The 18,168-nt window shown below is 37.2% G+C and overlaps 1 pseudogene across 1 annotated transcript; it reads left to right on the plus strand.

Moving 5' to 3' along the window:
• Positions 1-2,074: 2,074 nt before the first annotated feature.
• On the plus strand, positions 2,075-16,660 carry LOC145044942 (stress-response A/B barrel domain-containing protein UP3 pseudogene; annotated as a pseudogene). Its single transcript, XR_013681723.1, has 2 exons — positions 2,075-2,916; positions 16,496-16,660. The product of XR_013681723.1 is annotated as a stress-response A/B barrel domain-containing protein UP3 pseudogene (transcript).
• Positions 16,661-18,168: the final 1,508 nt, after the last annotated feature.

Raw genomic sequence — 18,168 nt, forward strand, 5'->3', positions numbered from 1 at the left:
GTGTTTGGATAATTAATAAAGACTTTTAAAATGACTTTTGGTTTAGCTTTTGAAAATAAGTTTTGAAAAAGTTACAATTTGTGACTTATTGAAATGACTTATGACTTGTTAGAATAAAAAACAAGCAAAAGTCAATAAGTTAGCCAAACACTTTTTAACTTATTGACTTATTGACTTTTGCCACTAAAAAACTAATCCAAACATTTTTTTAAAAACTATTTTTCTCACATTCATAAGTCAATAAGTCATTTTTAATAAAAGTCCTTTTAAACTTCAAAATGAAACCCCAAACACCCTAAACACACTTAACGCCCAAATATAATTATCTTCATCCCCTCTCTCCATAAATACAAACCTAGAATAAAAAGATGTATTAAAACATGAAACCTCAATAATATCAAGGAGATGCATGTTATATTTGTTGGTTTTGTATGTGTAATCCATTATAAATATATTAGAGAAAGCTTTTGCCAAATTTAATTGACAAAGGATGTGCAATGTACAAATGAGTTATATGCCATCTTTTTCAAACTCTTCAAATAAAGCACTAACTGTTGATCGATTTCCCAAGTCAGTGAATTTTTGCCTTCAGATTATATATAGTTCGAGAGGCTGTCGGAAGGTTCGGGTTTCCTTGACATAAAGACGAAAGATTTTGCCATCATTTGATTATAAAAAAAATCATCAAAAATCATCAAAAATATCTTAGGTGGCACAAAATTGCGATCAACACAATTTAAATGTCCAAACTCTATTAAAAGTTTAAACTAAAAACCAAACACACACAGTAAAAAAAACATAAAACAAATCAATAGTTTAGTAGCACATTGTGACATTAATGGAAGAAATAAAGTTTCTGTAAGAAATTAAACTCAACAACAAATACACACTAATTTATCTCTCTTGCTTAGAAGATGAAGGATCTTAGGATCATGAGTAGTTTAGGTTAAAAAAAATCTTTTCTTTCTTATTTTTTATTCTATGTAATCAAAGATGACGAAGCACATGGTTTTAACAGATTTTAGGAAGGATTCAAGTTCACATACCTTTTGAGCCTAGAGGAAGATGCAACATAGCAGCAACACAGAACAAGGAAGAAGCCGAACGTCGTTAGTTTTGTTCGTAGTTTGGAAACAAATCGTTTTTATCTCTTTAGTATCAAAAGTTAAAAATACAATAAATCATGTTTCTATCTCTCCAAAATCAAAAATTAAAACTAATATAGACTGAAGGGTAAAAATGTCCACCTTTTAGTTTTCCAGTGGATGAATTAAAATACCATGTGGAAAAATCACCTCCCATCTCTAATTTTAACTCTCTTTATTCGGTCCACTTCATCATAATTGACATTCGCTCCATAAAATATAGTTTTCATGATACTAATCTTTAAATCCAGACGCCAAATAAAAATGTCTAAGAATTCGAAGAATCCGTTACACATTTTCCTTCGACCATTCCCCAAAACGTTTGCTATCATGGGCCAAGAATACACGTGACATCTAAAAAGTTATTCAAACCCAAGAAGACGTCGAAACACACCTTTACTTTGAGCTCCAGATATGGCCACATGGAAGTATTCTATGGCTAAAATAAATTAGAAACAATGATAACAAATCACTTTGACGAAGGTCCTTTCGGAGTTTCAAACTCTTGTGTAGGTGACATGTTCAGAAGAATCGACGAAAAAAAAAAGTCAAGATATTCCCAAGCGTCAATCTGAAAACCATAATCGAGTCATGTAACGAAAAACAAAGTTGGATCAAAGTGCAAACTTTCTATATTTTACTCTTATAAAATTGAAGAATAAGTGGTTGTGGAAAAAACAAGTAGTTTTTCAAACGGTGTTGCTTTTGACAGACTTATCAAAATAGTAAAAGACAAATAAAATAACCTCTCATTTGGAAACTAATCTTTAAAAATGTTACATATTTAAAACATGGATCTTTTCGGGTCCATTTTATGTATCTGATTTTTATTGGGTTTCAGCTTTGAACTTTCAAACACACAACAACTCTATTAGGCTATCAGCAAAGGCCCATCAATTGTGTCATTATCAAAACCACCTTAAAATTTATCACAACTGATATCCTTCCACAAATTCATTTATGTCCTCAACAATGCTGTGTGCTCCAGCACGCACCCGATTGCTGCCATCATTCTCACTTAAAACTCCACAACCCCTTTTCCGCCGGCTGAACTCTCTCGTCCTCCGCCGCAACTACCAAACACCGATCAAAATGTCGGCACAAAACCAGATCGTCGAACACGTGGTCCTCTTCAAAGTGAAACCCGATGTCGATTCTAGCAAAGTCGCGGCTATGCTCAGTGGACTCAACGGCTTAACATCACTCGACCTCACCGTCCACCTCTCCGCCGGACAACTCCTCCGGTCTCGGTCTTCTTCGCTTACCTTCACTCACATGCTTCACAGCCGTTACAGGTCAAAAGAGGATCTCCGGGAGTACGCCGCTCATCCTGAGCACGTTCGTGTAGTTACGGAGAATATAAAACCGATCATTGACGACATCATGGCCGTTGATTGGATATCTAATGGCGCAACTGTCTCGCCGAAGCCAGGGTCGGCTATGAGAGTTTCATTTTTGAAGCTAAAGGAGAATTTAGGGGAAAATGAGAAAGATGGGGTTTTGGAAGTGATTGGAGGAATTAAAGATCAGTTTCAATCGATCGAGCAGCTAAGTTTGGGTGAGAATTTCTCTCATGACAGGGCGAAAGGGTATACAATCGCTTCAATCGCTGTTTTGCCTGGGGCTGCTGATTTGGAGGCGTTGGATTCAAATGCTGAGCTTGTGAAGTTGCAGAAAGAGAAAGTCAGGGATTCAATAGAGAGCGTTCTGGTTGTTGATTACGTGATTCCACCTCCGCAGGTGGCTAACCTCTAATGGATGCCTGTTCCAGGTTCTTTACTTATACTTTTCTTCAAGTAAGTGTAACAGTATATTTAATCCGAAGTTGAATAATCTGTATGTTATGAGATGTTCTTGCTTCTTAACATATTCGTCTTGGATTACAAATTCTCTTTCTTGTCACTTTAGTTTCTTAATTCCTTCATTCTTTGCCCTGTTTGTATGGTTCTAGTGCAAAACAATGCCTGGTTTATTTCAGCTGAAGATAATGTTTACTTTTACATTTGAAAGTTTGTATAAGTAAACCAAAGGCTGCACTGAACACTGGTAATTAAGGTTTGAAATAGTGTTTTTGTTTAGCTTTGGCACCTAATTATATAAACTATTGAAATGGGGAATCAGCATGTAACCTACTTCGAAAACGAGTTGAGTTTCTGTCATGGTGTTACCACTTACTAGATTATTTAGTATATAGAGGGAAATTGCTAGGTTACAACCCTACATTGTATAAGCTTGTTGATGACAAACACATATGAAAAACCTTGAGATTATGGGTCTAATGGTTAACCTAAGCTAAAGCTTTAGGAGTTAGCAAATAAATAGCAGGTCTAGAAGGTGTTCAGATTGCTGAATATGTTAAGAATGACGTTCTGAAGATAGAATATCAGCTGAAGGAGGCTAAATATCAAAGCTAGAACATTTGGTTGCTAAGGCTATGGGGTATGGTCACAATGTAATTACTAGAAAAGTGATGCTACGAATGCGCCACAGCACCTCCCACTACATGTTCACCACACATTCACTAGCCTTGGTAATGGTTATCACTATATATATATATATATATATATATATATATATATATATATATATATATATATATATATATATATATAAACTAAATTAATAACATAATTAGATATTTCACATTAAATAAAAAAGCATAAAAAATAAAATTTCAAATCTAGATTCCGAATTTTAATAAAAAATAAAACTTGAAACCTAAATAACTAAAAACCATAGAAATTAAACGTAAATATTAAAAACGTTAAAACCTAAAATCCATGCTTTTCCCGAACTTCTTGTTGGATTTTCAGAAACGCGGCTAATTTTTCTAGGTCGATATCTGGTTGCGGCTTCATGTTTAAAATTTGAAGATTGGTGACTGCTTGTTTCCGACGCCGAGCATTCTCCGTTGACTCATATTTTTTTGTAAAAAACTTAGAGTTTTGTCAATTTTGTCCGCAAGCACGTCTTCGTTAATCGCTTTTTCGCTTGAAGACGCCGCCTTTTTCCCTTTATCCCTTCCCGGTGGTCGACGAAGTTGGACTTCCGGTGGACCCTCCCCTTCGGTCCCATCAAAGTCGTCATTGAGGTCGACACCAAAACCCACATCAGACTTCGAAGTTCTTGGCCTTTTGTTGGAGCTGGTGGTCGATTCCGAATGCGAAGTCTCCGGGTTAAGAACTCATTTTGGACCCTTACGACAAATTTCTCACGCTTTTTGGTGGCCGAACGCTTTACCGCCCATGGTAACTTTGAATTGTTGGCATGGGGTTGATAAAATATTGAAATTGTTGCTACCACTTTTATGCATATTTTTCAGATTTTCAAATATATCGTTAAACTTGGTGCACGCCGCTCGTAGTTCCGCTATTTTCCATTGATCGCGTCATACGTTCGGCCCGTTTGCGTTCCTGATGTGTGTAAAACTCACTTAGTTTTAATCCTACTTTAATTATCAAATAACACACAAAAGACAGTGAACCTATCAATTGTGGTATAGCTAAATAAGCAGGGTATCGAACACAGGGAACGACAAATTAAATTAAAAACTAATTCTATCTAAGTTGATTAAGAAAATAGGGTTTTTTCTCTAGTTTTACAAGACTAGAAACTTACTAACTATAACTAATTAAAGACTAGAAAATGACAATTTAACTAGATTCAATAATAAGAAAATAGGGTTTTTTCTCTATGGTTGATTTCAAGGTAATAGTGCAATGGATTAATTCTTTCGTTGGTTACCGATTCAAGTGATTAGGTTCATGTTCACTACCCTAATCCTTAGCAAATAAACTAACTCAAACAGTGGCCAATTGCTTAATTTAATTATATTTACTAGATTAATTATTCGGGTTAAGTTAGACTTGCAATAGCTAATTAATTTATTATTCTTAATTAACCTCTTGTTTGATGGTCATCTTACAAGTTTGCACATGAATTTACTCAATTTCCTTATTAATCCTAGTTTCATATTCATTAATTCTAGACATATGGTATAGTGGTCACATATCATATGAGGTTGATAATCAATAGATGTTCATGCTAATCAATTATCTTCCTATTAACAGAAAATCAATTATCATTCATACACAAGGTTCTTTAGCAAGCTAAAATAACAAAAATTCACCAACTTAGAATTAATCCTACCAATCAATCAAATCATATTGTCAACTTTGTATCCCCAAACAGAAGTCTAAAGAATTTAGTTCATAACTAAGGTAAATAACAGCAAACAAACAAGTTCAAGTTGCTTAATCATGTTTGACAAAACAAAAGAATAAGTAGAATGATGAAATTGTGCCTTAATTACTCCCGGAATTGAATTCTAGCTTCCTTGGTCGACTTCTAGGGTTCTTTTGGCTTCTTATTCGCAGCAAAGCACTTCTGAAACTTCCCAGAATTCTCCTTTCTCGATCTGTGGAGTTATCTTTAAATATGCGTTCCGACTCGTCGAGTTATATGGTGACTCGTCGAGTCCCTCTCACATTCTTCATATTGCGATAACTATCTTGACTTCCGAATCATTATCCTTCTGATTCCTCGACCGGACTCGTCGAGTCCAGGCTCGACTCGACGAGTAGAAGCCTTTTTTTAGGTGTTTTCCTTCTTCATTCCACTCTCGAGCTCCTAACCGCTTCTTTTGCTTCCGAGCTTCATCTTTGGACTGAAAAACATAATTTAACACTTTTAAGTACCTTTTGTCCATAATATGCAACAATATAGCTAATATATGAATAAAAAACTATACTTAATACACACTAAATATGCACATATCAGTTCCCAAGAGCGAATGAAAGTGATCTAAAACACGAAGCCAAAAATTGTTTCCCGTTTGTGGGTTGCCCGTCCTCAAGTCGCACAATATAGAAATCCAAGCTTTAGCTAAAGCTTCCTCCTCATCTTCCATGATCCATCAAAGTTGTTCCTCTTCTATTTGAAACTTTTCCTTTTGATTTCTTTCGCCTAGATGGTTGTGTTTCTTCGACCTGTTCATCGTCGTCGTTGTCAAGGTTTATAGGTGGGGATTGAGATGGTTGTGTTTGGAATTGTTGAGATGGTTGTGTTTGGAATTGTTGGGGTTGAAATTGTTGAAAACCTTGGAATTGGGATTGTGGTATTTGTTGTTGGAAGTAGTTTAGTTGAAATGGAATGTTGGTAAATAGAGGTTGATGTTGGATTGGGGATCTTAGCATTTGAATGTAACCTTGATATTGATCATTTGGAGTGTTTGGGGTTGTTGGGGCATTTGGAGTGGTAGAGGTATTTTGATGTTGCTCCATATTTTTAAGAGAAAATAAGAAAGTAGAGATATATTATTTGTAGAGAGATATGTGTTTTGTGTGTTTATTTGTTTGTGTATATATAGTTGAAGAATTAAAGTGAAAATGTTTTTTTATATTTAATTAAGCAAACGGTCGAAAAAACGGGCAAAAAAAACTTTGACCAATCACAACTCGCGTAACTATCCGTGATACCCATCAATCCGCATCACATTCATTGGTAGGGGTGGGGTAGGGGGTGTTCACGCGTAAATACCCCCCTCCACGTCACTTATTACGCGTCAAAAATTGCTCCATACCCAGTCTCCTAAAGGGCACAACACAAAAAGAGATATGTACAAGAAGACGAAACAAGATTTGGCCAAAACCATTCAAAAGAAACCATGGATCCACCTCATCACCACATCCAACCATTAAATCTATGAGATACCTATCACTAAAATACCACTTCACATCATTTTTATTTAAAATTAAATCAAAATTACAATAAAAACATAGTTTTTTTAACTAGTTTTTTCATTCCATTAAAATAAGAAATTACTTTACTTTAAAAAATACATTAATTAAAAAAACATAAAAATGCCAAACATAAATAAAAAAACTACTCTTTATTCCTATATTTTGCTCAAATCGACTCTTTCATTACGGGAAAAATCTCCAAGTGTTCGTTATTGTAGTCGCCCATTTTCATTTTCAATATCTCCATATCTTTTTTCGTTTGAAACGTCATTTGTGCATCTTGAAATGACGTTTGCTCTTCTAACATTTTTTGTTCCACCAGATTCATCAGTTCTATTTACATATACAACTTTGTTTGCAATCCAAAAATCATAGATCGCAATCAAAATACCCCATCAAACTATCGAAATCGCAAGCCCGATAACACTTTTGCGTTAGATATAACTCCCCGCCAATATGTGAATATGGAATCACCTCAAGGTGCTTTTATGAATTTGCTCCAAAGTGGTTCCCCTATAAAAGAGGAAAAAGATAATTTAGCACATGCGTGAGTACTGGCTTTCCAAGACCTAATTGAAGGACATAGTTAAACATATAATTGCTTTTCGTAAAAAGTTTGAAACATGATCTATGATTTAATAGGAAGTGAAAGTCTAAATCCCGACAAAATTAGTTCGAAGTTGTGCGATTTGATGCTAAAATCTATCGAATTTGGCAGAATTTACAACAACCTTAACAACCTACATAAAAGCGGGTCAAACGATTTCGATGTGTTTAAGGCGGTCTTGGATCAATATGAAAAAAATAGCGGTAACCTGAAAAAAAAAATTCATATCTCAAATCGTGACTAAAATTGAAAGATGCTCCAAAATGGAAAGAGCAAACTGAAGGAACTTCACAAATCTCTTCCGGTTCGAAGCGTTCAAGAAACTATGATGCAACTTCCCAATAACCGGACGTGCGAACACACATCGACATCAAACAATGATCCGATAGATCTTGAAAATGAGCAACCTCTTCGTCGGCCTATCGGAAGAACTAAAACAAAGAAAACGACTTTGGGTCGTGTTCCTTTAGTGCAAAACGACACGGGTCGTGTTCAACTAATTCTCAGCATTTTCACCTAATATGGGGCGTGTTGGCTTGGCCTAAAAGGACACGGGTCGTGTCTGCGCACCAGCAGACACTAGTTTTTCATCTTAAAATCGGGTTAGTGCCTCATTTTTACATAAACACTTTCCAAAACAGTTTCTCTCCCCTAAGAAGCCCCAAGGTCCAATTTTTCTTCAAAATCCCATGATTCCTCCACGATTTTTGCTTAAATCTTCAAAAAGGTTTGATTTTTATCTTCTACACTTCATCTCCTACATCACACACACCGTTTTCTTGCATTTTCATGGTGGATTTGGGGATTTTCATAAACCCTAAGTCCGAAATTTCTTAAATTTTTTGGTGTTTTTGTGTTTGAATCTTCATGTAGGTAAGTTTGGGGAGGTTGAAGAGGAACTTCTCACCCACAACAACGCATCTCCGCCAACAATTCGGTACAATCCTTCAAATTCTTCAGTTGTGGATTATGTGTTTTTAAAGTCACATTGAATGCATTTACGGTCATATTAGACTGGACAATCACTTGTAAATCATTCAAATCTAAGTTTCCTGTGAAATCTTGTTGGCCAAATTTTTGTTGACTGGACTCATCAAACAGTTGACTTTTTGACTCGTTCACCTGTTGACTTTGTGCCCCTAAATTTTGAACATGGAAAACGAGCTACTTAAACAACCTAGGTACACTAAGTCATCAGCCCGTCGTCTTAGGTCCCCGTCACCACCACCTCTACCTCCACCTAATCCAGAACATGATGGTGTGATTTGTCTTGGCTCATTTCAAGTTGCCAAACTTGAAGCATTCATTCAGCGCACAAATATTATCCAAAAGTTTCCACATGTGTCATCTCTCCGTGAGTTGAACATCTATCACCAAGTCCACACCTTGTTTTGAAACATTGGCTAGCAAGGGTTGCTGCAAGTCCATGAACTCAGCTATAAGGTCCGAACAGTTGAGTTCATGTCCTTCGTCTATTTGGACCACGGTATCCTAAATTTCCAGCACATGAACCACGATTATGCCCTTTCCTTGAACCAAATCAATGTTATTGTTGGGGCCCCAACCGAAAACACTTTTGGCCTTATTGACCCAATTGAAGGATACAGTGATCTCACATGGTGGATTCAACTTACCCATCAGTATCCTTATGTCTCAAGCGCGGCTAAAGCCTCATCCCTCATCCATCCTGTAATGAAGGTGGTTCATCGGATCATTGCTTCGCTCGTCATCCTTAGAGAGGAGCGAAACACCATTAGCGAGCTTGAGCTAAAAATCTTCTATGTTATGACCCACCCGGATGAAAACCTGATACCTCACTACGGGTCATTTCTTTGCAAGAAACTATCCATCTCAACACATCCCGATCGGGAAAAAGCTATTGTGGTGGCATTGTCAGCATGTTCGCCAAAAGTGCACCATTTTGGGCCCCATATCCCAAAAATCACCAGCCACTGCCAGGTGAGCCTTATCTCACCACAGCAGTGCTCGAGTCTATGAGACTGTTCTGATCGGTGGACGGCAATCATAATTGGACCGTGGGCCAAAATCACGACCCAAAGCTCCTGATCACACCTAAGAACTTAAACATTCTTACCCTCAAACGTCCTACCAACTTCACTGATTGACAAATCACCCCGTACCTTTTCCACGTCTCCTATTCCAATGAGGAAGATGAGGAAGGTGAAGAAAGTGAGGAGGATGGCGATGATGATGGTGGAGTGGAGGAACCACGAAATATTCCTCCCACGGGTGGTGCCAGCTCATCCTATGATCCTAGGCACCCGTCATATCACCAACAATACATGGATCAATTCCAATTAATTCACACCCGCTTTGACACCTACCATCAAGACCTCACGCTTCTAACCCAAAACTTTTCCACTTTCACCACCCAATATGCCCGGGATCAAGAGTATTAACGCAAGCACGAGGAGGACTTTTGGACTTGGACCCGAAACCCCGGGTACTAACATCTTCTTCCTCAATAGGTTGTTCCGCCCTCTTTATCCCTGATGCTTATATTCAAGCTTAGGTGCATAAAATGCACCTTTTTGCACAAATTTTAATCCCTTTTGTGCATCTATGTAGCATAGTTGCCTTTCATTTTCTTGCATTTCATCAAAGGTATGTTATTCTTTAGAACAACCTTATTTGCATGTTTTTATGGTCTATTCAGATAAACAGGAGGTTGAAACGCGTTTTGGGAGGTGTCGGGAAGCTCGGGTGAAGATTTCGGGTTGATTGGATGTAAAATGAAAAAGTTGGAAAAATCAAGATTGGACTTAGAAGCAGGAAAATGAAAATGCATGGAGATGATCCTAATGTATAACTCTACTCCTCCCCAAGCTTGAATATAAGCATCGTCCCCGATGCTTGGAGAGGGCAGAACAACCTATTGAGGAGAAGGAGGAGGGCAATACCTGAGGTTTCGGGTCCAAGTCCAAAAGTCCTCGTGCTTGCGTTGGTACTCTTGATCCCGGGCATATTAGGTGGTGAAGGTGGAAAAATTTTCGGTTAGAAGCGTGAGGTCTTGATGGTAGGTGTCAAGTCGGATGTGAATTGATTGAAATTAATCCATGTATTGTTTGTGATATGACGGATACGTAGCATCTTGGGATGAACTGGCACCACCTGTGGGAGGAATATTTTGTGGTTCCTCCTCTCCACCATCATCCCCATCCTCCTCACTTTCTTCACCTTCCTCACTGGAATAGGAGACAAAGAAAAGGTATGGGGTGATTTGCCAATCAATGAAGTTGGTAGGACGTTTGAGGGCAATAATGTTTGGGTTCTTGGGTGTGATTAGGAGCTTTGGGACGTGATTTTGGCCCACGGTCCAATTATAATTGATGTCCACCAATCAGAACAGTCTCATAGACTCGAGCACCATCGTGGTGAGATAAGGCTCACCAAGCAGTGGCTGGTGATTTCTGGGATATGGGGTCGGGACCGAAGCACTTTTGGCGAACATGCTGACAATGTCACCACAATAAATTTTTCCTGATCGGGATGTGTTAAGACAGATGAGTTTGTTTTGAAGAAATGACCCATAATGAGGTATGGGGTTTTCATCCGGTTGGGCAATAGCATAGAGGATTTTAATCTTAAGTGCGCTAATGGTGCTTCGCTCCTCTCTAGGGATGATGAGCGAAGCAATGATCCGATGAGCCACCTTCATCATATGATGGACGAGGGATGAGGCTTTAGCTGCGCTTGAGGCATAAGGATGTTGATGGGTAAATTGAGTTCACCTCGTGAGATCATTATATCCTGAAATTAGGTCATTGGGACCAAAAGTGTTTTCGGTTAGAGCCCCAAAAATGGCATTGATTTGGTTTAAGGAAATGGCATAATCATGGTTCATGAGCCGGAAATATAGGACACCATGGTCCAAATAGACAGAGGACAAGAACTCAGCTGTTGGGACCTTATAGCTGAGTTCATGGACTTGCAGCAACCCTTGCCAGCCAATGTTTCAGAACAATATGTGGACTTGATGATAGATGTGCAACTCACGGAGAGATGACACATGCGTAAATTTTTGGATAATATGTGTGTACTGAAGGAAGGCTTCAAGTTTGGCAACTTGAAGTGGGCCAAAACAAATCACATCACCATGTTCCAGATTAGGTGGAGGTAGAGGCGGTGGTGATGGGGACCTACTACGACGAACTTATGACTTAGTGTGCCTAGGTCGTTTAGGTTGCTTGTTTTCCATGTTCAAAATTTGGGGGCAAAAAAGTCAACATGTGAACGAGTCAAAAAGTCATATGTATGATGGGTCCAGTCAACACAAATTTAGCCACCAAGATTTCACGGGAAACTCAGATTTGAATGATTTACAAGTGATTGTCCAGTCTAATATGACCACAAATGTGACTTTAAAAACACATAATCCACAACTAAAGAATTAGGTTTGTACTGAATCGTTGATGGATATGCGTTGTTGTGGGTGAGAAGTTTCTCTTCAACCTCCCCAAGCTTACCTACATGAAGATTCAAGCACAAAAACATCAAAAAATTTAAGAACTTTCGGACCTAGGGTTTATGAAAATCCCCAAATCCACCATGAATGTAACGTCCCGAAAATCATGACATTAAAAAATTGTTTTTAGATTAATAAATCGTTAATACATAGCTTTCCCATAACACCAAGGTTTAGAACCATGAATGTAACGTCCCGAAAATCACGTTGTGATCTTCTCACATAAACGATAATGTAAACTATATTTTGCTAATGATAGTCATACTTGGGAAAAACACTCACTTTTATAAACAAACAACATTTAGAACATTTGGGTCTTGGTAGAAGGCTGCATTTCAAGTAGAAAATATAGGATTTTCTAGGAGATACAAACATTTACTTCAAACACTTATAAACATTTATAAAAAACACTTTCTTCAAACTTATACAATATTTGAACTGAATACTTATGAACTCACCAACTTAAATGTCCATCCTCTCTTTCAAAATAACTTGTAGTCTCAGGTCACTAGTAAACAGGTACATATGACAGGTTTTGAGAAGACGGAGCATTTTCAGACTCGTCTTTTATTTTGATATATATATTTTTGGTGTCTTACATTACATTCACAACTCACGTGTATTGAATTATACTATCAATGCAATGGATGATGGTGTTGCTTGTTTACTATTATGCATTGTTATGATACTGTACATGACGTCCTCCACCCCCGAATGTTTCCGCCAATTCGGTTTGGGGTGTTACACTTGAGCCCACAATATGAGTATGGCTTGCCTATCAGGCCCACAACTCATATCTGGCTTGCTTTTGATCCCACATCATAAGTCTGGCTTGCCCCCAAGGCCCATAGCTTATGTCTGGTTTGTTCCCTAGCCCAATCAGTCATTAGACTGGCATATAATGTCCAGCCGTTAGTACGAGTCTGACATACCAACTAGTCCCCAACTTGTATCTAGAATGCTACTGAGCCCTCAGTATGAGTCTGACATGCCATACCCGGACCTCAACTCATATTTGGATTGCTCCAATACCCTCAAACCCTCAATACGAGTCTGGCATACCACTGGGTCCTCAGCTCGTATCTGGAATGCTACTAAGCCCTCAGTATAAGTCTAGCATGCCCTACCCAACCCTCAGCTCATATCTGGCATGCTCCAGGGTTTGTTGGCTACAACACAAAAGAGTACAACCTTAACCCAACTCAATATACCGAAAGATAACAAACATATATAGATAATCATTCAGACATAATCATAGGTAGTCATACAGATCTACCAGACTAGCATATTAAAACTAGCATGCACATCTATCATATACTCAGCATATCAACAATATCAAGTTATCAAACCAATGTGTTGGCCTTGGTGCCTTCGACCTGAGAGTTTAGTGTGGAAAACTCACCTCACAAGCAGCACATAACTAATAAGGTCTGACTCTGAACCTCAGCTCTTAACTCAAATGCCTACAACCATCAAATGCCCAATTCCATCAAATCCCAACAATATCCAAAATACCCTCAAGGTCAAACTTGGTCATAGTCAAAGTCAACAGTCTATGTTGACCTAACATATCGTGTTTACTAGCAACCACACTGTGTTTCGATAGCATCTAGACGATCGGGAAAACTCCAGCCAACACGTTGTGTTAGCTTTGCAACACATCGTGTTTGCCCAAGTTCCAGCAGATTAATATATTCAGACCGTAAACGTACATAAAAAGAACATCCAAATCTAACTTCGTATGAGGAAGTTGTGATTTTTCTAAATTACAGATATAACAGTAGACAGCTAAAAACTCGAAATAAAGATCGAGAGACTTTTAGCTGACACAATCTAAATGAGAATCGAAGGGCTCAACAATACTAGCGCAACGGTAAAAAGTCTGACAAAAACGGACGTCGGATGAAGAAGTTATGGAATTTTAACGGACTTATCCTGTCCCGGCCTATTAAAAATATAATATTAAAAATAAATTCAAAACTAGCCGACGGAGTCTAAATGAAAGTTGTAGATCGTAGTCTCACCTTCGCGTGGATATAAAGAACGTCGAAAACGGAGTTCGTATGAGAAAGCTATGAATTTTTGAAGTTTGCTAATTAATTAAAATATAAATTTAATTAAAACTCGGTATTATCCGCAGAACGAGTCAGCGGTCCGATCCTTCGTACGCCCAGCGTACCGTCATACGCCCCGCGTACTCGGATGCTAGGCTCCGGTTTGTCCACGTCGCCCCGATGCTTCGACCGAGGATGCGGTCACCCGTGACGTCTCGTACGTGCCGCATACAAGAGTACGTCCCGCGTACCGAGGTCCTCCAGCCCCTATATAAAGGGTGCGAGGGTGCCGGCCAAATTTGTTAATTTCCTTCCTTTCACGCGCCGAAGCTCTGCGTTTCAACCCTCGGAGTCATCCCAAAGGCCCGGTTTTCATATCCAAGGTGAGAAGAAAGTTTTACACTCCCGAGATTTCCCGAGAATCTCGAGAGATCCGCTTTCTCGAGTAGAAGTTCTGCTTGGTTTTCGTCACGCTTTCTTCAATCAATCAAGTGAGTTCATACCCCTATAAACTACACTTTTAAATGTTTTATAAATACTTTTATATGCTTTTAGGGGGGGGGGGGGGGAGGGGGGGGGATACAAGTTAAATACTCGATTATTGTCGTGTGTTATATAATAAAGTTCATTATACGCTTTTTATCAACAGAATCATATGTGATTTATAACAATTATAGGGAAAACTTCCGTATGAAAAATATATCACGATAACATCATAGCTTGAAATGAAAAGTGTTGTTATATATATATATATATATATATATATATATATATATATATATATATATATATATATATATATATATATATATATATATATCAAACAGTCTGCTTATACTGTATGTATATGTGTCCATCTTTGGTACTATAAACATACGATTATTTTGGCACGAAAAACATCAATATTTTGGGATACTTGTTGTTAATAAATCAATCATATAAGATTTATAACTAGTATACAAATGGATTTACTACAAGTTTAACAGTTTTACTAAACATATTACTTCAAATGACTTTCTTAAACGTTTTTACATGATTAAAGCTATTTATCAAACTGTCTTACACCCTGTAAGCTTCCTTTCAAACTCGGTTACAAAGGTGTGTTCAAACAGTGGTTTTCTGTGTACTTAAACTGTCTTATCAAACAAAATACTTTCAATCGTTTTATAAACTGACATCAAGTAACAAATTCTTTATTAGACTTTTCAACGGTTTTACAAAACTTCTTTTATGCTTTTATATTATAAATTGCATGCCTCTATATGTATAGTTATATAAGAAATGTTTAAAAGACTTAGGAAGGCTATCCACCCTATTTCCTTTTCCTCGATTTGGATGTGGTCTGGTGGGATATCGGGTACCCGTCCGAAGGTCGTTTAAATATTAGTTATATATCATGTGTACATATATAGTCATAAATGTTCCATCAGTCAATTATGTTCTGGCGCTCTTGGGTAGCAAGGGTGTATAAATCTACTTGGACACTCATCAATTACATTCTAGTAAACTATTATAGGAATAGTTTAGGGGATACAAAACATTATTCCTATTACAAGAAATTACACCAGAGTCAGTTCATTCATGAGTCTAGACTACATGCTATATGAAGGGATACTCTTACAGAGATTCCTCTTACATGGATATATTTATAGGGATACTCTTACATAGATACGCTTACATGAGTACGTTTACATGAATACTCTTACATGAATACTTATACATGAATACTATTACATAGACATTATATGGCAAATTACTATTACATATTATATGTCTAGATACCGTTATATAGTTCTCCTTTCTATCTTTACCTTGTGATACAAACACATCATCGATGAGATAGATTGGACTTTATATCCTAGTACCAAAGGATACTTTACGGGATTAACCATTCCTAGAATCTCTATTAGCTACAGAGGTAAATGCACATCCACGGATGTCTTCGGTTGATACCATTACAGGTATACTTTAAGGGATTAACTATTCCTACACCCAGCTGTTAGCAACAGAGGTAAATGTACATCTACGGATGTCTAAAGTTAACACTGTTAGTTATCCTAGTATAAAGGGATAATACGTAAGTTAGTTATATTATTACCATTATCTTGTGACTCATCCACATAATAAATAAGGTGAATCGTATTTGAGTATCCTAGTACCAAAGGATACAATTTCTTATATTAATAATAATTGTCAAACAGTCGGGTCTTGGTAGAAGACTACTTTCAAAACAACTAGGTCTTCGTAGAAGATTTCATCTATACTAATAGGAATCATAGGGATTTCTAGAGTTTACCAAACGGTTTCGATTACTTACAAATATTTTCACACTTATACGAACTTTCTTTCAGAACAATATCAAGTCTTTCATTACAAGTTTTACAAATCAAAAACACATTAATACTTATGAATTCACCAGCTTTTTGGCTGATACTCGCTTTCAAAATAACTTGTATTCTCAGGTCGCAAATAGACAGGTACGACGACCAGGTTTTGTGAAGACGGAGCAATCCAGACTCGTCTTATTTTCTGTTTATTCATTTTATTGTTGTATATTATGAAAGAACACACATGTACTTGAAACTTATACTATTAATGCAATGGATGATGTTGTTGCTTGTTTACTACTTTACATTGTTGTGATACATTACATGACGTCCTCCGCCCCAGAACGTTTCCGCCGTTCTCGGTTTTGGGGTGTGACATTGTATGATTCCAAGTTTCTGTCCAATTGAAACTTAGGCGCCAAGAATCTATCCTTATTTGATAAAGTCACGACATTACCACAAATAACATAATTAAGAATCACATCCATTTCAACATTGCTAAAAATAGAAATACACAAACATCAATTTTCATACATGTCATCACAAGGAAATATATAAATAAGACAAAAACCAAAATTTATTTTATTTATAAAAAGTGCGGAAAAAATTATCCTTACAATGCAATTCAAATGAAAACTATGCTATTACATATTCCTAAGCAATCTATCATAACTCTAAGCAGCAACTCAAAAATTTGATCATCGAAACATGCGATCGAAATCCATATCTTCGCGATCAGACTCAGCACGCTTCTTCCTTTAAGCTTCCTTTCTTTTCTTCAATCTTACAAAACACCAAATGTAATCTTATCACATCATGTATTTAGAATCTTCAAATAGGAACTTAATAGAGTTAGATAGTGGGTTTTACCTGAAGCAGAGTCATACATCTTGACTCTCCCATCTCTTAGATCTCTTAGGTAGTCAGGACAGCTTCGTAACCAATGCACCCTCTTTTGGCAGTAGAAACATATGGATTCTTTTGGAATGGCACGCGGGACTATCTCAGACTCAACCTTTCTCTTGCGTAAAGAAAACTTTTATGGACTTCCAATGTTGCCATTTCCTATAGAAGGTCGGGATATTGATTTACCAGACAAATTTTCTCGACCAGTGCGCCAAATCATTTTTGATTCAGCAACAATAAGCAAATAAGTCAAATCAATGAGGGCCACGTCGTGTTCCATCATGTAGTACTCTCTAACGAACTTGTTATATGATTCGGGAAGTGAGTGAATAACTAGGTCAACAACTAACTTTTTCGAGACATCGACACCCGACATTTCCAATCTATTAATATGCAACTTCATATCCAAGACATGAGCACATACAGACTTTACATCTTCGTGTCTTTTCGCCAATAAGGCTTGAGTGACCTTGAACTTTTAAAGTATTCGAACATGTGGGTCAGGGAGAATTATTGGAGGAGGTGGAGGAAGTAAAGAATGATTTCCATTTCCACAATCCAATCGTGGAATATCATCTTCAAGAGGAAAACTTTTCCAACGGATTCAGGAAGACCATAGTTGTCAGACTTTGATATCTACAAAACGAGAGAAAATTCAAGTTAGTTGATCGAGTTCTTAATAAAACACCCAAATAAGATATTAAGGCTAGGACCAACACAATATTCTACAATTTTGAAGAGGGATGTCGTAATCCAATTTGCAGAACATTTAAAGGTAGGTAAATAACGATTTACCAATTTCCACCATGAAAAACGAAAAGGAAATTTAAGTTTTAAATGAATTGAAACTTCTAGATCTTTTGAGATTCATTGAACTTTTCAATGGCATGTTTAAATCTCGA

This window comes from Lactuca saligna, chromosome 5, assembly GCF_052625555.1.
Source record: "Lactuca saligna cultivar CGN05327 chromosome 5, ASM5262555v1, whole genome shotgun sequence".
Lineage (NCBI taxonomy): Eukaryota > Viridiplantae > Streptophyta > Magnoliopsida > Asterales > Asteraceae > Lactuca > Lactuca saligna.